This window comes from Balaenoptera acutorostrata, chromosome 3, assembly GCF_949987535.1.
Source record: "Balaenoptera acutorostrata chromosome 3, mBalAcu1.1, whole genome shotgun sequence".
NCBI classification, from domain to species: Eukaryota; Metazoa; Chordata; class Mammalia; order Artiodactyla; family Balaenopteridae; genus Balaenoptera; species Balaenoptera acutorostrata.
The window spans coordinates 19,103,077-19,124,427 of NC_080066.1; the positions used below are offsets into that span (position 1 = coordinate 19,103,077).

At 41.3% G+C, this 21,351-nt stretch overlaps 1 protein-coding gene across 1 annotated transcript in view; it reads left to right on the forward strand.

Moving 5' to 3' along the window:
• Positions 1-3,367: 3,367 nt before the first annotated feature.
• Positions 3,368-21,351, forward strand: part of APBB1IP (amyloid beta precursor protein binding family B member 1 interacting protein) — a 102,243-nt gene continuing 84,259 nt past the window's right edge. The window contains exons 1-2 of the mRNA XM_057542962.1: positions 3,368-3,439; positions 3,618-3,807. The gene's annotated coding sequence lies outside the window, so the exon portion shown is untranslated. The remainder of the gene's footprint in view (positions 3,440-3,617; positions 3,808-21,351) is intronic.

The window sequence follows — 21,351 nt, forward strand, 5'->3', positions numbered from 1 at the left end:
GGGGCTGTAAGAAACACAGTAAAAATCCAATTTAATTAGGTAAACTGAGTTCCCCTGCATTCTCTAGCCACTAGCCACCCTCTGCAGAGAGATTCCAGGGAGTCCCTACCCAAAGAAGGTGCCACCTGGAGAATTTTCTCCCACATCATCATTCCAGGATATTCGGTTCTTCCTTGCCTGTGATTCAATCAGCCATCTCCCAAACTCGTTCACTGCCACTCCTGTGTCTTGAAGCTCTTTCTGGAGCGTTCCTCTACCTGGGGCTTTAACTTTGCCCTTGCAGACTTTCCACTACAACTTTCTTAAGGGAAAGTAGTTTATTCTCTCACACTCCATGCACCTTGAGTTCAGAAGTTGGGTTTGCTGTTCTCTGTGCTCCCCATTGCTACCTGCAGACATTTTAGTGGCTCAGCTTTTTTTCACAACAAAACAAAGAGCGAACACATTTTTCTCGAGGCTCATGCCATTTGAGTAAACTATTCTGTTTACCTCTTCAGAACTGTCACCTTCCCAAACCCCAGTCACTCCTGCTCTCTCATTTCAAAACCCTGACACTTGACTCCCAATCTGCCTTTAAGATGGCCTTAAATCTTATCATTCTGTTTGCCTGGAAGAGGCATGCATTACACCTGTTTCCTGATTTCTCATCCAGTTAGCACTCTGGTACCCTCAAAAGTGTCCCAGCCTCAACAATTTTATGTGGCCACCCTAATCCTGGGTGACTTAACAGTTAGCTACCCTTTGGCCTCGTATTTCCTTGATCAACTCAGACACCCAGGCCCTTGGTCACACCCTGGACATTGTCAACTAATCTCACTGCCTCCAGGAGCAAAATTCAATCTGCCCACCTTCTGACCACAATGACCCATCCTTCCAGTTGGCTCATTTTTGGCCACTCCCATTACAGCTAAACTTTCTCCAAACCTAGGTAACCCAGCCCTGCAGGAGAGCCACACGCCTAAGCAGATTGCTTCCACCACCATCACCAATTTCAGGCTCTCAGGCTGCCTGGAAATTCCATTATATTTTTCTGAGCAACACACTCTCGGATTCTCTGCAATGACCTTGTTAAACTTTCTTGGGACTTCCCTGGTGGCCCAGTGGTTAAGACTCTGCATTCCCAATGCAGGGGGCCCAGGTTTGATCCCTGGTCAGGGAATTAGATCTCACATACCGCAACTAAGAGTCCACATGCCACAACTAAAGATCCTGTATGCCACTAAGACCCAGTGCAGCCAAATACGTAAATAAACATTAAAAAAAAAAACCAACTTTCTCCAGCTCCCTAAATCTGTGACCTGCTAACCTCCTATCTCACCCCCAGCTGATGACCCAACTTCTTTTCTTACTTTACAAAGAAAATAGAGGCTTGAGATATTATTTTACACAATCTCATTGCTTTTAGGATGAGAAAACAATCCTGGACATGGTCCACGTGGTCCTACACAGTTTGTCCCTACTGACCTTTCTCCATCTAGCCATGCCTCACACCAGAGCTCCCAGGACACCAGTCCCACTGGTTTACATTCGATTTCTAATCCCTTCTGCCACTCTGCCACTCCCACCCCAGCCCATCAGCAAATGTTGTTGGTTCTGGTTTCATAATGTGTCTTGGATCCAAACTCTTCTCACCATCCCCACAGTAGAATCCTCACCAAAGCTACCATCACCTTTCATCTGGACTGTTACTACAGCGTCCTGAGTGCTCTCTTACTGCTTTTCCTCTTGCCCCGTCCGACTGATTTTCCAATCACAAGCCAGCAGGATGGCACACAGCAGAAATCAAATCATTTGCTAAACACCTTCCCATAGCTCCCCGTTGCAATTAGAATAAAACCCAAAGTCCTCAAGGCTGAGCCCCAGGCCCTGCTTGGTCTGGCGCCTGCCTACCTCTTGGTCCCCATCCTCTACCACTGCCCTACTCTTTCACCATATTCCAGTTACACTGAACTTTCTAACCTACGTTTCTATCTCAAGACCTTTTCTTGCTCTTCTTTATCTAGGAATGCTTTTCCAAGTCTCTGAATGGCTGCCCCCTTTTCCTTATTTTGCAAAGAGGTGTTCCCTGACCTCTTTTCCTTTCCCATGAAAGTCACTGCTCTGCTTGACTTGACTTTTTACATAGTACTATGACTCTGTTCAAAACCTCTCAGTGGTTTCCCCTCATTCAGAGCAAGGTCCCTCCCAGACCAGGATAGTCCCTTCCTGGCTGTTTTTCCAACATCTCAAGTGCCCTCCTAACTCAGGGCCTTCAAATGTGCACTTCCTTTTGCCTGGAGTATTCTCATCCAAAAATCCACACGGATTAATCGGTCATGCATTTAGGTCTGGCTCAAGTGTCACTTAGCTTCCTTGATGACCCTAATTAATAGAGCAACTCCATCCCCACTCCCTTCACTCTCTATTCCTCCCCTTTTAATTTCTGTCAAAATGCTTACGTTACTTGATGCGTTAAATTAGTTTGTATATTGTCTGTTTTCTCCCAACTAGAATGTACCTTCCATGAGAGAAGGAACTGCTTTCTTCACGACTGTTTTCGTTGTTCTTAGAAGGGTAGGTGCTAAATAGTTTCTCATTAAGTAGTTAATGGCTGAACTATCTGAAATTACCCAATTAATTTATGGGTCTGATTTATGCCATTAGGTCTCCACCCCCTTCCCCACATATAAGCCCTTGACGACCCAGCTGTAGAGGGTAAGGACAGGTGAATTCAATCACATTTCCAAATCTAACTGATTTTAACTGCTGTGTTTTCAGATCTCACCCACTTTCTCTCTGGACACGCCACTTCCAAAAGTCACGGAGTTATTTCCACTTAGTCCTTTGCGATGACAAATTGTGTGGCCAAGAGTGGCCTGGTGCGTACGCATTACTTCATTTGCATCACTGTATCTCTGTAATACATTCTTAGAAGTGGGATCGCTGGGTCAAAGGGTCACTGCAGATGTAGATTAAGTCGCTGTTGCCCAATCCCTGTCTACAGGGTTCAGACCATTTTGGATTTCCACCAGCGTTATGGGAGAAGCCACAGCCTCGCCGGCCAACTGAGTGCCGCTAAACTTTGGGGGGCGGTTGCCAACCGGAGAAGTGAGAAACCGCCGCTGCGAAGCGCGCCCTTCCCCGCCCCGGCTCCAGCGGAGACCGCCTAACCCAGGTCCCGCGCCTCCCCTGCGGCCAGGCGGGCGGGGACCGCTCCTCTCCGGCTCCCGCGTGCGCTGCGGACGGGCTGCGCGCCGCCGGGAAGCCGGGCCTTGCACAACTGGCCCGAAAGAGGAAGCCCAGAAAGGGCTGAAGTCAACACTTCAGAAGACCGTTGCAAAAGAAATCGGCTTCCCGGGCTTTTGTGGAACCGCCATCCGGCCCCCAATCCCTTAGCCACTGATATATCGAGGCGACAACCAAGGGGGTCGCTCCCGAGAGAGGAGGGCCCGCGGCGCAGGTAGGGGAGGGCTGAGAGGAAGGCGCAACTTTCCCCAGAATTAAAACCAAGTTGTTTTTTTTCGTGGGGGGGGGCAGGGGGTAGGAGTAAGACGAAAGGAGGCACAAACCCGTAGAGTCGAAAAAAGCAGCCGCCGAGCTTTAGGCGTCTTTATCCACATCCGTGGGTGTGTCTCCAGCCAGGAGCCCTCCTCGCACCTCGATGCGGAGCCGCGCGCCGAGCGCTCCACGTCTGCGCGCTGCGTGGGAAGAGCCGGGCTGACACCACTTCCTCCCGAGGCTGCCGACCTGAACCGGAGCGCAGACCAGTGCGCCGCGTCGCCCTCCCGGCCCAGTCCCGCGCGCGCGAGGCCCCGCGCAGCCGTCGAGGTAAGCGGCGCCGCCGGTCCGCCCAGGGGCCCTGGGAGCTGCACCGGGACCCGCTGGGCGGTCACCCGACCAGGAGTCTGGCCTGTCGGGTCCGAGGCCCGACCCTGCTCGCAGCGCCGGCCGGGTGAACGCGCGGCCCCCGCTGGGCCCTCCAGGGCAGCGGGGTCCCCGAGTCCCCTCCGCCGACCCCTGCACTTGACCCAGCTCCGCGGGGGGTTGGGGCTGGGGCTCGTCTTCCCCGCGTTCGGATTTGTCAGATTTGACTGATTTCCTGCCCAGAAAATTGCTCCGAGGTCAGACGGGGAACCGGTACACCCTCGCCTGTCCAGCGGGTCCGGGAGCCCCAGGCTGACCGACGCTGAAGGAATCCCGGGGGCTATTTCACAGGGGGCATTTCAGGGGGTATTTCAGGGGCAGCATTTCAGGGCGCTGTGCATTGAGTGCAAGTCGTGTGAGAATTTGAGTGACTCGCAGTCTGACGCGTCTTAGAGTGTTTCCCCTTTGAAAACTTTCAGACGGCTGTTTCTTCTTTTTAAAAATAACTTTTCCTCCGAATTATTGTCCTTTTCATTTTAAAATAAGGTAGAGGAAAGATGTGGACACCAGGCACAAGTTTTGTAATTTGGCTTGGAATGAGTATCCAGAGCATCCTTTTAGAGCACGAAGCAAACTAACCAGGAGATCATTATATCCAGGAGGACCTCGGGGCAGGGGTCCCCCTGAGGACCTTGCCCAGTGCACCTCTTATTTTCCTTCTTGGAAGGTATTTCTTATCGTTCAGACCATTGTGGAACGCTAAACGTGTTTTTTCCTAGTGCCACTCTTGGCAAAGTGGTTCAAAAGTAACTTTTAATGTGATCATTATAGAAAGAAATGGAGTATCGGAGGAAGTAACATAAAGAAAAAACTCATGAGTTTATTACTCCTCAGGTATAATGTGATTTAAATAAAGGCCAGGGTACTAGCTACTACTAATTTTAAAGTCTAGGGCCTCTGAATGGATGTTTGGGAGCCTTTGTCCCTTTGAATAAACCTCCAGTGGCAATTTTCCCTCTGGCCTCACTGAAATACTGGGACGGCACATGCGCAGTCTTACAGTAACGCTGGCTAGCAAAATTAACAGAGGATCTACTACGAAACTTATGTAATGTCTTCCGGGTGGTATTTCCTGTCTGCTCAATGTGTTGTGAAAGGTCTAAGAAATTTAATATCATCTTCAGACTATTAGTACTTAGTAATTTTCACATTATTACTAATATCTGTGTCTTTTCTGGGTATTTGGAAGACTTGGGTTCTGTTCCATATCTGCCTTTAACTAGAAAAGAGTGATGTTGATTAAGTTGCTTTGATCTCTCTGGACCTGAGGTAACTTATCCGTAAAGATTATTGGCCTACCAAATGTCTGTCATTAAAATAGCAATTGAGGAATTGCCATAATCTTTGAATTTGTCCTATCTGGAATGCTGGCAAAGTTAGAATTGATGATCACTAACAAGAAAGAATGGAGAAAATAATGATAACAGATGTTGTTAGATTCTGAAATATTTCGAGACCTTTGTTTTTTAGAAGTTCCTCTAAAAACAGTCAATTTTTGGCCTATATGTAAGACGGCAAATTTCCATTCTTTTGAAAAACTTCAGTAGGGAGTTGATATGCCCAAGCTTGGGCAGGTCCATATTAGATTTCAAAATTCTTCACATGTTACTTCTCAAGAAATATAACTTTGTAATATGGATTACTTTATGACTTAGTTACTTTAAATCTTAAATGCAATACTTACTGGGTTATATAGTGTCCATTAAATCTTTTGTATTTTCATGTCCTGAGAATGTATACCAATCACCCACTATTTTTTGCCTTTTTTCAATAACAAATTAAAAGTTCTAGATATTTTCATATTACTGTTAGAGTGAACTACCTATAGAATGCATTACCATAAGTGTCTGCATTTGATATGCCACTTTGAATTTCTTCAAACCATCCCACTTCCAAAAATCATGACTATTTTCACTTACTTTGAATCCTCTTCAATTTTATTTTAGTTATTTTTATACCCAATACCTTTTCGTGAGTGCAGAATCTTCTAATAAATTAAGTTTGTGTTTCATAGTCTATCACACCAAGATATTTACAATTGCACCGCATCGCCATCACCTAGCCAAATTCCTGGCACCATAGTTGGGACTCAAATAACATTTACTAACGTGCAGATATATGAGTTCCACTTCTGGGCTGTACCATCAGTATGTTATAAGGCCCTGAGACCCAGCTGGCCCAACCCTTAGGCCATGGACCACACCCTTAGGCTACCAACCCTTAGGCTCAAGCAGGCAGAGATGTAGCACCACTCCAAGGTACCACGCCTTCTCAGCACATACTCTAGAGCCTGAATTCATGACTCCATTTCCAGACATTTCCTGAACATCATCTATACACTTGAATCACTAAGGATCATATTATAAGAGCTATTGTCTTTCTTCTCTGTCAATTCAGTTTCCTCTTTATCACCAAATGGTAATAGTAAATAATAATTATATTTATTCAGCTTATATTTTGTACCAGACCCTGTGTAACTAATTTAGACGTGTTGTCTCATTAAGCCTCACATCCTGGGCTTATACTATTATTACCAGCTTTTATGGTTGAGGAAATGATAGCACAGAGAGGTTAAGAAGCTTACCTAGGGAGTGAGAAGCAGAGCTGACCTTTGAACTGAGCCAGTATGACACCAGCACTTGAAGTGCTGTACCAAGGACAAGGGCTTAAACGGTGAAAAAACAATGAGGCCGGGCTTCCCTGGTGGCGCGGTGGTTGAGAATCTGCTTGCCAATGCAGGGGACATGGGTTCGAGCCCTGGTCTGGGAGGATCCCACATGCCGCGGAGCAACTGGGCCCGTGAGCCACAACTACTGAGCCTGCGTGTCTGGAGCCTGTGCTCCGCAACAGGAGAGGCCGCGATAGTGAGAGGCCCGTGCACCGCGATGAAGAGTGGCCCCCGCTTGCCACAACTAGAGAAAGCCCTCGCACAGAAATGAAGACCCAACACAGCCAAAAATAAATAAATAAATAAATAAAATATTAAAAAAAAAAAAACAATGAGGCCTTTTCTCAGTGAAGTTCTGGTTTAATAGGGGAGATATAAATGGGCAGTTACAGTTCCACACGTGACCAAGATCATGTGCTGTGGGAGCACCCGTCAGATTCCTACACCACTCTGGGGTCAGGGAAGATGAAATGAAGGTAGGCAAGCAAAGAACGTGCCTTGTTAATAGTGGGAGGACAAGCTATAATCACTTGTGAAGTTATTATCTTTATATATGTCTTTTGAAAAAATAATCTGCTTTAGCAGCAATCATGTGATTTCATTTTTATCTTTATTATATTCCAGTCCCTCTTGATAGCTGGCTGCGTTGATTAAATCAATGAAGTAGTGAGTAGCTTTTTTTCTATTTCTGCTGGGGATCCTTCTGATTTGATCTCATATCACAGACTCATCAGTGAGATGACTGTGGGCTGGGAGAGGGGGTAAATGCTAAATCACACAGCAGTTGTGATTTATGTCACAAACTGGCTGGAAGATTTACGTCCATAGATATCTATCATATCAAACTGGAGGGAAAATAAAGAGTGGTAGTAGAACAAGCAAACACTAGATTTGTTTTTTTCCTTCCTTTTTCACTATGAATTATTTCATACATACAAGAGAAGGTGTAAGATATATATGTAAATTACAGCAAATAATAATAAAGCCAACATCTGGATACCTATCACCCAGCTTAAGAAGTAAGATATTATCAATACGTCTTCTGACTTCCTCCCAATAGAATTACCCTTTTTTCTTGATAGAGGTAATCATTATTCTGAATGTGCTGATTTTTAAAAAAGCATTTAGAAAGCACGTACATGCATTTGCAGAAATGTCAAACTGGGAATTAGAGTATATTGGCACTTGGGAAACAAATTAGAATCTCCACTGACTTGAAGCATGGTCATAAATCGAGTGTCCTATTAAGTAAAGACAACTTAATTTAAATAGCATTAAAACATAGTGGATTACAAATGGTTTAGAGTAAGTACCATGGAAGTAGTGGTATCTTAGTCATTAATGAAGTGACCAAGATTCATCAGGGGATAACTATAACTTTTTAAAATATATATACATATATATATGTATTTTTAAATATTTATTTATTTATTTATTTATTTTTGGCTGTGTTGGGTCTTCATTTCTGTGCGAGGGCTTTCTCTAGTTGCGGCAAGTGGGGGCCACTCTTCATCACGGTGCGCGGGCCTCTCACCGTCATGGCCTCTCTTGTTGAGGAGCACAGGCTCCAGACACGCAGGCTCAGCAGTTGTGGCTCACGGACCCAGTTGCCCCGCAGCATGTGGGATCCTCCCAGACCAGGGCTCGAACCCGTGTCCCCTGCGTTGGCAGGCAGATTCTCAACCACTGCGCCACCAGGGAAGCCCAATAACTATAACTTTTAAGTGTAATAAAACATATGTAACTTAGGAACTGCTAATTTCCATATTACTTAGATTTCTGCTTTAAATACAATTCAGTCATTCAAAAAAAATATTTACCAAGCACTATTCTGGGTGAACAGAAGAGGCAAAGGTCTCTGCATTTGTGGAGTTTATATTCCAATGGGGAGATAAATAGACAATCATCAGTAAGCATAGTAAATAAGTAAATAATATAGGTATTAGTGAGTGAAAAGTCCTATTAAAAAGGGCAAAGTTGAACGAAGTAAAATTGCAGTATTAAATAAGATGGTCAGGCTTGGCCTCATTGAGAAGGTGAGATCTGAGCAAAGGTTTGAAGGAGTTAACTATCTGAGGGAACAGTGTTCTGGGCAGAGGGAACGGCCAGTGCCAAGGCTGTAAGACAGGGGTAAGCCTGGTGTGTTTGAGGAACAAGACGCCCATGTGGCCTAGAGGTAAGTGAGCAGGGAGAGAGTAATAGGAGATGTAGTTGGAGAGGTAAGAGAGGGGGTGAAGAGGTGGCAGATCATGTAGGGTCTTGTAAGCCATTGTGAAAACGTTGGCTTTTACACTGAGTTAAATTGAGGGGCCGTTACAGGATTCTGAGAAGAGGAGTAATGTGATCTGACTTACATGTGAAAGGCTCACTCTGATTGCTTGAGAAAAAGCTGGACAGAGTAAGGAGCCTATTAGGAAGCTCTGGGAATCGGCATATATTTTAAAGGTAGAGCCAATAGGGTTTCCTGGCAAAGTGGATATGGGGTGTGAGAGAAAGAGGAACCAAAGATGACTCCAACGTTTTGGACCCAAACAATAGGAAGGATGGAATTATCATCAACCAACATGGAGAGGTTAGAGGGGGGACCATCAGAAGTTGAGTTTTGGATGTGGATATGAAGTGTCAACTGGTAATAACTATGTGCTTATTATATAAAAGACTACAGTCATTCAGCCTAAGTAACTACTTGGGAAGATACAGTTATTAATTCTCATTGTACAAATTAGAAATGACAATTTAGAGAGTTTTAAGAATTCTACCTGAGATTACAGTTTAAGAAATGGGACATAAAACCAGATCTTTGGGATCCCAATGCTTTAACTCTTCTTTTCGAAGCTTGCTGAATGTGGGACTTCCCCGGCAGTCCAGTGGTTAAGACTCTGCCTTCCAATGCAGGGGGTGAGGGTTTGATCCCTGGTCGGGGGGATCCCTGCTCGAGAACTAAGATCCCACATGCCGTGGGGTGTGGCCAAAAGCTAAAACAAACAAACAAGCAAACTTGCTGAAAGGATTGACCAGCAATCTTTTTTTTTTTTTAATTAATTTATTTATTTTATTCTTGGCTGCGTTGGGTCTTCGTTGCTGCGCACAGGCTTTCTCTAGTTGTGGCGAGCAGGGGCTACTCTTCATTGCGGTGCACAGGCTTCTCATTGCAGTGGCTTCTCTTGTTGCGGAGCACGGGCTCTAGGCGCGTGGGCTTCAGTAGTTATGGCTCACGGACTCTAGAGTGCAGGCTCAGTAGTTGTGGCGCACGGGCTTAGTTGCTCCACAGCATGTGGGATCTTCCTGGACCAGGACTTGAACCCGTGTCCCCTGCATTGGCAGGCGGATTCTTAACCACTGTGCCACCAGGGAAGCCCTGAGCAGCAATCTTTATCAAATAGATAAAATAAGAGTATAGTCAGCTAATCAGTAATATTTCATGCCCATGAGACTCAAGACAGTGAAAATTCTTTCTAATAAATGGGAGAGGGAGAAATGAATACTAAAAAGCTCCATATTTATACATAAATTCGTAACCAGTGACATGGGTCTTATGCAATACAAGGTTTCTATGATTGTGAGTTTAACAGCAGGATTCTGAGGGAGGGAAGACAATGGCCTTTTCCACAAAGGAGCTTTTCGTGCCCTGAGGCTAAGATATTTATATTTTCAAAATCTAAGACCAGATTCGGAAGAGAAGGAAGCTTCCTTGTTGCACAGCTGGATTCAAATGGATGCGAGCATTAGAGCAGGTCTAAAGGTTCACTGGTAGCTCTTGAAGAATGGTAGATGATGCTGTTATGACATTCAGAAAGCTGAAAGTGAATTTTAGGAAGTAGCTACTGAGATGGAGGTAACTGACATTTTGTTTGTTTTGGTTATAATGGGTGTCAGGGCAGTGTCATTATGAAATAGTAGCACTTAGTAGAATGCTACTTATATCATTGTCTATATCATAGTCCACGAAATAGACTATTTTTTTCCCACAGGCAAAAGTCCAGTTTTCAATTAAGTGCATTATTAGGATTTCATCTCAAAAAGAGAAGAACGAACAAATTAGTTATGTGGCAGAAAAAATACCACAAAATCTTTTTCAGGTGATTTACAGAATGATCTCAATTCAGTGACTGATTAAGTGAATTTGTCTAAGGCTGCTGTATTTATAGTATTAATGAACTTTTTCATCTCTGCTGCTAACATAAAACTCACAGCTGTGTCAATGAACTGATGAGGTTTGGGATGTAGCATTTGTTTATTTGTTTTGTTGTTTTTAGGGGAATGACTTCCTTCTAGTTAAATTCCGTCAGTTATATAACTTAGCAAATCAAGACTATTTCTTAGCAATTCAAGACTGTTTGTTGACTAACGTGGTGCATTAAATTTCCCGCATTGTACGCAGCAAACAGAGATGAAGTGGCTTGAGCCAGGAACGTGGGTAAATGCAGCGTGATGCTGTGAGCAGATCTCTTGAGACCGCTGTAGAATAGAAAAGCTGAACGCTCAGGGAGCTCACTGCACTGACTCTCAGAGCAAAGGAGCATCCTCGAGACTCACAGAGGGGGCTTCTGTGCTTACACAAACACTCGAGTTGAATGAAACTCTGCTCAACGTGTTGTCATGGGAACTTTTTTTCAGTTTCATCACATACCTGTTGAGGGCCAACCATGTGCCAGAGTAGGAGGTGTAAAACAGAATAAGATATGGTGCTGAACCTCAAGAAGCTTCTGGTCCAGTGGGAGACACAGGCCTGCAAATAAACACATTCCAGGGTGTGATGTGCATAAGATGATGACGGGAGTGATTCTAGAGAAGACATTGTACGGGGGTGACCAAGAGGCACTTTGAAGGCTAAAGTTATTTCCAGGAGGCCCAGTGGAGTTTCCTCCAGGCACCGCATGTATGAAATTGTTCAACAGGGCTGGAGCATACAGTGCAGTGGGAAAGGAAATGGGGAGATTCTGATTTAACCCTTAGTGAGTAATATTCAGATTACATTCATATGGTACAGTCACCACAACCTACCATCTTTGAGTCAAACGTTTAGGCACTTGTAATAACTGAACTGTTCTACTCTAGACCTACCCTGTCCAGTACAAACATAATGCAAGCCACGTTGATAACTTTATTTTTATTTTATTTTCTTTATTTTTTCTCCACGCTGCACGGCATGCAGAACCTTAGTGCCCCAACCAGGGATCAAATCCATGCCCCCTGCAGTGGAAGCATGGAGTCTTAACCATTGGACCACCAGGGAAGTCCCCACATAGATAACTTTACATTTTCAAGAAACCACACTAGAAACAGTAAAGGAGAAACAAGGGATGTTAATTTTAGTAATCTATTTTATTTAATATATTTATCCAAAATGACTATTTAATGAATTAATATTAATTATACTAAATTGCATTAAAGTAATATTAAAATGGTGGATGAACTCTTTTACTCTTTCTTTTTTCATACTAAGTTTTCCAAATCCAGCATATTTTACACTTACAGTACATCTCATTTCGGACTAGTCACAATTCGAGGGCTCAATGGCCACCTGTGGCTAGTGGCTACTGAATTGGACAGTGCAGCTGTCCAATAGGTAATTGCATAAACACTGTATCCTAACTCCGTGTTAACCCTTCAGCTGCATAGAGGATATTAGATGCATTATGAAGTAAGCTAAAGGAAAAAAGACAGGAAAAGCATCTTCTGTTACTGTGGGGTCTGTCCCTGGAACCAGATTCTAATGCATAATTAAACCTACACCCAGAATGCTTTATGAGCCCTCTAGCAACAAAAACAAACAGCATCAAATTGCCATTGCTTACTTTCCTTTTTTTTCTTTCTCTTCCCCTCTGCCGCCTCCCCCCACACCGCCCTTATTTTTTGGATTCTTCCTAAAAGTAACAGGGGCTGAAAAAGAGTGGAAGTGAAAGGTAGAGCAGGGTGCCCTAAACCCACATCCGGCAAAATATGATGGGTTGCCCTAGGCAACGGTGGTTGTCAACTCTTTTTTTTTTTCTCTTTAGCTTCCACCTGCTAGCTCACGGGCGTAACATACCCTCATCAACAGCAGCTCTCTTTGTGGTGGTCCTCAGCTCCAGAAGTACACCTCCCTTTCAGGGCAGGAGGTAATGATAAGATTTGGATCGTGGAGTTGGAGGTGTCATGGGTACAGTTTGAAAAAGTCTCAGGGAGATTCTGATACAGTTCCTGTCTTGTTCAGAATGGTTAAGAAGCTCTGTCCTAGGGACTTCCCTGGCGGTCCAGTGGTTAAGACTCTGCGCTTCCACTGCAGGGGGCACGGGTTCGATCCCTGGTTGGGGAACTAAGATCCCAAATGTCACATGGCACGGCCAAAAGAAAAAAACCTCTGTCCTAGAAACACTACTTACAGATGTCCTTCCCAATAGCTTAGTCTTTTAAAAATGTCCCTGGCCTATGGAAAAATGGCAGTCCAGGTACACAGAAATGCAACAGGCAGAACTAACCATCAGTTAGTACTTGGGACTTGGGAACATGTATGTGGTGTGTGAATAAGTGACTGACATTTATTTCCACTGGTGGTTTTAGAGGGAGATATAGTAACAAAAATGATATGATAATGGTGATAATAATAATAGCTATATTAGTATCACTAATATCACTCTATATGCATCAGATACTATGCTGTGCACTTTATAGGCGTCATCTCATCCCTATGACGTAGGGACTGTTTTCATTGCTGTTTTCCACATGAGGAAACTAAACCAACAGAGAGGTTCAATCGCTTGCTCAAGATCACCCAGCAGCTGAGTGTATTTAGTGAGTGGTGTGTGTTACATGCTTGGATGAAAATACAAGATTCCCTGCCTAACCTCGGTGTGGTGTGAAAGACAGACACGAAATCGGTTGTATTTGAACTGGACATACAGATATTATAACAGCAGCATTAGCAGAGCAGCTGCCAAATTCTACCTCTTAATCAGCCTGTGTCTTCAGAAGGCCACGTGGCTTGACTGTGAACATGAGCTTTTGAGTTAGACCTAGGCACGGTCCAGTCCTCCGCTCACATGAGCTTGCCCAAATTATTATTTCTCCAGACAGGAAATTATTATTTCTCTGAGTTTTATAACCTATAAAATTAGAATAATGTCACTACCTCATAAGATTGCTTTGAGAATTAAATCAGGCACTATAGGTGCCTGATCTGTAGTAATTTTTCCATATTTATAATTCCTACTATTCTTATTTTAAAGTAGGTGCTAATACATATTAACATGAGCTTACATTGAGTTCTGAGTATTGGGTTGGCCAAAAAGCTCGTTTGGGTTTTTCCATAAGATGTTTTTGGCCAACCCAATGCCAACCGTGGCGCTGTGCCGGCTACTAGGAGAGTTGAGGTGTAAATTCTGCCCCTTCAGCATAGCTGAGAAGATTTTAAAAATGCACATAAAGAGACAGATAAGCCATAAGGCACCTTGTGAACTGTCAAATTAGTGATCCTAACTCTGCTGCCGCAGGATTTAGAGGAGGGTAGATCGCCAGGATGCAGGAGGGAGCCTGAGCTGGCCTTGGGTGGTGGGTAGGACTAATGTGAGTGGGGAAAATGGGGTGCAGAGGTATTACAGACGGTGTGCACAGGGGAAGAGAAGTCACCTACTTTCACTGTAAGCAAAGGTTTATAAGAGAAAGATGCTGATGGATTTGGAGAGGTATGTGGCGTGGATCATGGATAGACTCATCCCAGGAGATGTTTGCCCTGAAAAACTCTTCCAGCAAGCTGGGCAGATGCCAGGATGGCCTGTGCCCACCGGGACAGTGAGGGCCCTGGTTTGGTCATCAAGCCTCTGCTCCTTGGCTAGAAGCACTGGCCTCCCTGCCACCCACTCCTTCACCTTCTGCCTGCCTTTGATTGACATGGGCTTTCCACATTTGGTGTGTGTACCCTTTGGAAAGCCTGCTGACCTGGCCCTGGAGACTGCTAACCTTCCTCTGGGCTGCAGGACAGACCCTGATCACTCCTGAAAAAGGCCTCGGGGGGCCGTTGCCCCTGGTGAATATTGACAGAGAGGGACCTTGAATGACCCCCCTACAATTTGACACTACATTATGAAGCAATGAGAGAATAACTGCATTTTTAAAAAATTTTTATTTATTTATTTTTGACTGCGTTGGGTCTTCGTTGCTGCGCGTGGGCTTTCTCCAGTTGCAGCGAGCGGGCTTTCTCTAGTTGCAGTGAGCGGGGGCTACTCTTCGCTGTGGTGCGCGGGCTTCTCATTCCGGTGGCTTCTCTTGTTGCAGAGCACTGGCTCTAAGTGCGCAGGCTCAGTCGTTGTGGTGCACGGGCTTAGTTGCTCCGCGGCATGTGGGAACTTCCCGGACCAGGGCTGGAACCAGTGTCCCCTGCATTGGCAGGCAGATTCTAAACCACTGCACCACCAGGGAAGCCCAATAATTGCATTTTTGACTGGTTGTCTCTGCTGCAGAACTGCTGGGAGGATAAGGCAAATGGTGGAGGGGTTCAGATTCTTCACCAAGAGGCAAATAAATGAAAGATGCTGAGAAAAACAATATATTGCTTAGCTGATTGAAATATAAATGCAAGCCATGAATTAAGTACTGTGAATATGTCATCATTTTTAAAAAGTGTTTGGGGATTTTTCAGCTTAACTTTGTCAAGTTACATGGAAACTGTTATGTGAAATACAGATAAAATACGTGCAGTTCTAGAAGTTGAATTCCCTCTATGTCTGCCGGTTCAGCTGTTTGGGGTTCTTGAGATGGGGGGGGGGGTTGTTTGTTTTGTTGTTGTCTGTGTGTTTTAAGTCAATAATTAATTTTCATGCCTGGTTAGTCAATGATCTTTCTATGGATGGACTTGATTCAAACTAGTTTTGCTGGAATCCAGTTCTTTGCAGGAGCAATCATAAATTTACCCTAAATCCATTTGGATTGGTCCTGGATTATAGTAGTATAGTACTTACTGCTGCTGTTTTTTTCTTTTTATTGTTTTAGCATATAGTGTTTGGTTCATTACTACATACATTTGCACAAATGACTCCACGAGTGTGTTTTGATTGAATGTGCAGAGAATTGTAAGTTATCACATCACAGAAAGAGAGAGAGCTTTTTTGTTTGTTTGTTTGTTTGGTCCTTTAGGTATAAAAAAACGCTCTGCTCTCAATAACATCTATTAAAAAATAAAGACTCACACGCTATACACCAAAACTAACTCAAAATGGATCACAAAGCTAAATGTTAGAGCTAAAATTATAAAATTCCATATAAGAAAATATAAGGGCAAATTTGTTGCCACCTTTGCTTCAGAAAGTAAAGCTGCATCTTTATTCATATTTATGAAATCTGGATATTTTGACTGTCTGACTAATACCTTTGTCAAGATAGCCCCCTTGGACAACAGGAAAGTGAATGGGGTGGAAGGTGCAGGAACCTAACGGATGGATTCTTGGAAGTTTTACTGAGACCTTGTCTGGAAAGGTCCACAAACACCTACCAAAGAAGTTAACCAAGCACGGTATCCCATTTTCTCTCAGTGTCCATATCAAAACGAACCTAAGTTGTATCTTAATTTATCATCTGTCTTTTATACCAGGGCATCATCAGGCAGTTGCATTGATCTGAAATAAGTTATTAGGGGTAAAGTAGGTACAAAACAAAGACTCTATAATATGCCCGCCAAAAATTTATTCATATGTATTTCATTTTATAGTTTAGATTCTGGTAAGATTATGAAGCGCTAAATTCTCTGATGTTCTTAAATATATTTCTGTGTTGTTATATGACAGTATTATCTATTTTATTCCTACATCATTACTGTTCTGCTTTACTTATTGTCATTGTGGAAGTCTTTCATTATTTTTTTTTCTCCAAAATTTCCTTTGAATTTGACTCTGGTTAAATTGTGTATGTGTGTGTAGATTTTACTATGGTTGTTTTCTAGATAGTTTGAGATTGTCCTTTTCAGATTTTCTTCTCTGATCCCTAAGTTGTTAGGAAAATACATTTTTCTTCAGGGTTTTTAAGTGTATTTAAATCTCGTGTTATTAACTTCTATTTTTATTACATTTTGGTCAGAAAATATAGCCCGTACAATTTCTCCTTTGGGGAATTTAGATTTTCTGGCATATGACTAGTTTTCAGTAAATGTCTTATAAGCTAACCCTACTTTTTACTCAAAGCCTCTGTATCTTTTTTTCCCATTAATCAATCAAATATAGAGAAGAAATTTGTTACAATTTCTAAGGTCATAATTTTGTAAGTCAACTCTTGAGTATTATTTTCTGTGAGACGTTGATTTAGTCCTTGAAATAATTTGTATAAATAAAAATATATTCTTGGCTGGAAAGTTTAATGATGACTCAGTTCTGAATCAAGAAAACTAATGCTAAATTCTTAATTCTAGTTGTTGCCTTCAGAGAAATAAAGAAAATAATTAACTAATGACAAGAAAAACACTCCCTGGAAAGTTACTAAGCTTAGTTACAAAAAATAAACAAATAAAATACCCTTTAAAAAAAAAACAGTCATCATAAAATTTGTCTATCAGAAACAACACATGAAGGATACATTTTAGTTTTAATTTAAGCTAAATTAAAGAATTTAAACTAAATTCTTTTCACTCAGTTTAAATTCTTTTCACTAAGAATTTTTAGAATCTAGGCAAGAAAGACAAGGAACTGTTGCAGTGTACTTTCCACCTGAAATCATCCTCCTTGAATTGATCCCAGCAATGTTTAGGAGAAAAAAGTCACAATTGGGTGGGGTGGAGAAGAGTCCCTTTTCTCCTTTTTGTGAGCAACCTTCAAAATGGAATTTAATAAAAAGGCAACCTATGGAATGGGAGAAAATATTTGCAAACCATATATTGGATAAGGGGTTAATATCCAAAATATATGAAGAACCCATGCAACTCAATAACAAAACACCAGCAATCCTGTTAAAAAATGGGCAGAGGATCTGAATAGGCATTTTTCCAAAGAAGACATACTGAAGGCTATCTGATACATGAAAAGATGCTCAACATCACTAATCATCAGGAAAATACAAATCAAAACCACAGTGAGATATCACCTCACACCTATTAGAACAGCTATCAAGAAGACAAGAGATAAAAAATCTTGGCAAAGATGTGGAGAAAAGGGAACCCTAGTTCACTGTTGACGGGAATGTAAATTGATGCAGCCACTGTGGAAAACGGTTTGGAAGTTCCTCAAAAAATTAAAGGTAGAACTACCATATAACCCAGCAATTCTACTTCTGGGTATATCTCCAAAGGAAATGGAAATAGGATATCAAAGAGTTATCTGCACTCCCATGTTCATTGCAGCAGTATTAACTGAAGTCAAGATATGGAAACAACCTAAGTGCCCATCAATGGATGAATGGATAAATATGATGGATATATATATATATAATTATATACATAATTAATATAATATATATAATTAACTTATATATAATATATATATAATATATATAATTATATATATTTATAGAGAGGGAAAGAGAGAGAGAGAAAGAGAGAGGGGAGAGAGAGAATGGAATATTATTCAGCCATGAGAAAGAAGGAAATTCTGCCATTTGTGACAACATGGATAAACTTTAAGAGCATTATGCTAAGTGAGATAAGTCAGACAGCTAAAGACAAATACTGTATGGTCTCACTCATATGTGGAATCTAAAAAAGCCAAACTCATAAAAAACAGTGTAGAATGGTGGTTACCTGGGGGTGGGGGAAGTGGGGAGATGTTGTTTAAGGGTACAAACTGCAACTCATATAGATAAGTCCTTCAGATCTAATTATAGCATAGAGATATAGTCAACAATACTGCATTATAAACTTCAAAGTTGCTAACAGACTAGATCTTATTTGTTCTCACTACAAAAAGGAAATGATGATTACATGACATGATAGAAGTATTATCTAATATGATTATAGTGGAACTCATTTGCAATATATAAGTGTATCAAACCAACACATTGTACACCTTAAACTCACAATGTTATATGCCAATTATATATCAATTAAAAAATTACATATTAACCTCTGGTTTTGCTAATATGCCCTTTAAGTCCACATCTATGGACTTAAAACCAATTGTGATTCTTAACTCTATTTTAAGTTATAAAATTAATACAACATTATAGAAAATGTGCAAAATAGAGAAAAATAGACCAGCATCCTGATACAAGTGCTTTTTCACATGTTGATTTATTATCTTGTAGTATTTTTTTCCCTGTGTTCTTGGTTTTCTTACATTATTGTAATTTTAGAATATAAATTATTTTGTATCCTATTTATTTTACTTAAGTATGTTGTTATAGTCTTCATAGCCGTTTTTCATGGTAACAACAACAAAAACCCACTGAGTGCATTACAGTAATTAACTCTTCTCATATTTGTCGGATATTTGTTTTTAGTTTCCAATAATGCTGCCATTTCATCTCCAGGCATATAGAGTTCTTTCCAAGTTTATAAGATTTCCTTGAATTAAATTCCCAGAGGTTGAATGAACAAACCAAAGACAACGAACATTTCCATGATATCTAGATATTTAATAGACATCTGTTGATGAATGAATGAATATAAAGAAAGAGCTTCTTTAAAGCTCCTGGACTTTAGGTCATGCTTGGAAAATACCTCACTACTTGTAATGATCAGGAAATAGAATTCATTCTAGATTAGACAGAAAAGAGTTTATTACAAGGTATACGGCTGCGTACAAAACTGGGAGGGTCAGGAAGGTAGTTTGATGTTAACAGTCAAGAATAACACAGCCAGGAGAAATGCCCAACTCTACCTCAGGACTGTTCTGGCAAAACCTCACTGCAGCCAAGACCCACTGCTCCATCTAAGGTGATAGGGACAGAACAACTACCCCCAGAAGATTCTGTTTCACCATCTGTCACTTTCACTTCACGTTGCTCAGTGCCATCTAGCAGGCCTCCCATCACTGTGTCTGCTTGACTGGGTTATAGGTAGAACCCTAGCTGCAAGGGAGCGTGGAAATGTTATTTTCAGATTTCCAGCTTCAGTACATTGGAAACACATGCTGCCAGGCACCTGGAGAGGATGTTTAAAGGGCCAGTCAGTAGTATCTGCCACAAAATTATAAGGAAGGGAGGAAAGGAGGAAAGAAGGAAAGAAAAAAAACTTTTTTCTTCTATGACTCATGGTTTTACTGTTACACTTAGATTCTTAATCCAACTTGAATTTATTTTGTTTATGGTGATGGGTAGGGATCTGACTTTATTTCTTGCAAATGGGTAGCCAATTGTTTCTATACCATTTATTAAATATATTATTTTCTACTGATTATTAACTGCCAACTTTTTCATATATTAAATTTGAATTCTGCAATCTTTGTTCTTTTACACTGATTTATTTGTATAAATCCTGAAGTACCAAGAATTTTTTTCTTTAAAATATATCTTTTGTTACAATTTAAGAATAACCTTTTTTCTCAGATGAAGTTTAGAATCAGCTTGTCAGCTTTTATTTTGTTTTGATTTTAAATCCATTTGGAGGTTTAATTGGAATTCCAAAAATTTTGTATTCTTTAGGAAGAAATGACATCTTTACCATATTGAACGTTCCCTTCTGGTAACCTGGTATTTCTCTCCATTTGTTCGTCTTCTTTTATGCTGTATGGTTTTCTCTATATAGGATTGACAAATTCCTTTTATTTATTTCTATATTTTTCATAGCTTTTGTTGCTATTGTAAATTTGATCCTTTTGCCACATCACTTTCTAATATTTATTGCTGGATATATAAAAATCTTATTGTTTTGTATATATTTACCTCGCATCAGCCATCTTATTAAGGCTGCTTGCACCTAATTCTCTTGAATTTTCTACGTAAGCAATCATATACCTACTTATGCTAATGTTGTCTTTTCCCTATTGCCTGTGTCCTATATCCACTGCAGTGCTTTTGTAAATAAAGTTTTATTGATACTAGTCATGCTTGCTTGTTTACTGTCATCTACAACAACCTTTTCCCTACAACAGCAGACTTGAGTAGTTGTGACAGAGGCCATATGACTTGAAAAACCTAAAATATTTACTAGCTGGCTCTTTATAACAAAAGTTTGCTGAATCCTACCACAGAGTGTCTATACATTTGAGATATTTTTTCTGAACTTTTATTGTCTAAGATCACCTGAACAAACTGAAATAGTAGCAATAATGATGAGACTCTTTGACTTGTGTCTGACTTTAACAAGAAGACTTTCTGTGTTTTACCATTAGAATAATGGTTGCCGTTGGTTTCTGGTAGATACCCTTTATCGAGTTAAGGAAAGCACCGACCATTTCAACCTTACTAAGAGGTTTTTATCAGGAATAGGTATTGAATTTTACCAACTGTCTTTTCACCATGCATTGAGATGATCATATGGCCTATCATTTAATACTTTAATTTAGTGAATTACTCTAATATATTTCCTACTGTTGGGCTGTTCTTGCATTCCTGATTATTACATATTATTCTTTTAATATACTTCTGGAATCAATTTTCTAAAATTTTATTTGCAATTTTTGTTCCATATTTGTAAGTAATATTGATTTGTTGTTTTCTTATTTTTTTTAAAACAAATTTATTTATTTATTTTTGGCTGCGTTGGGTCTTCGTTGCTGCACGTGGGCTTTCTCTAGTTGCGGTGAGTGGGGGCTACTCTTTGTTGTGGTGCGTGGGCTTCTCGTTGCGGTGGCTTCTTCTCTTGTTGCAGTGGCTTCTCTTGTTGCAGAGCATGGGCTCTAGGTGTATGGGCTTCAGTAGTTGTGGCATGTGGGCTTCAGTAGTTG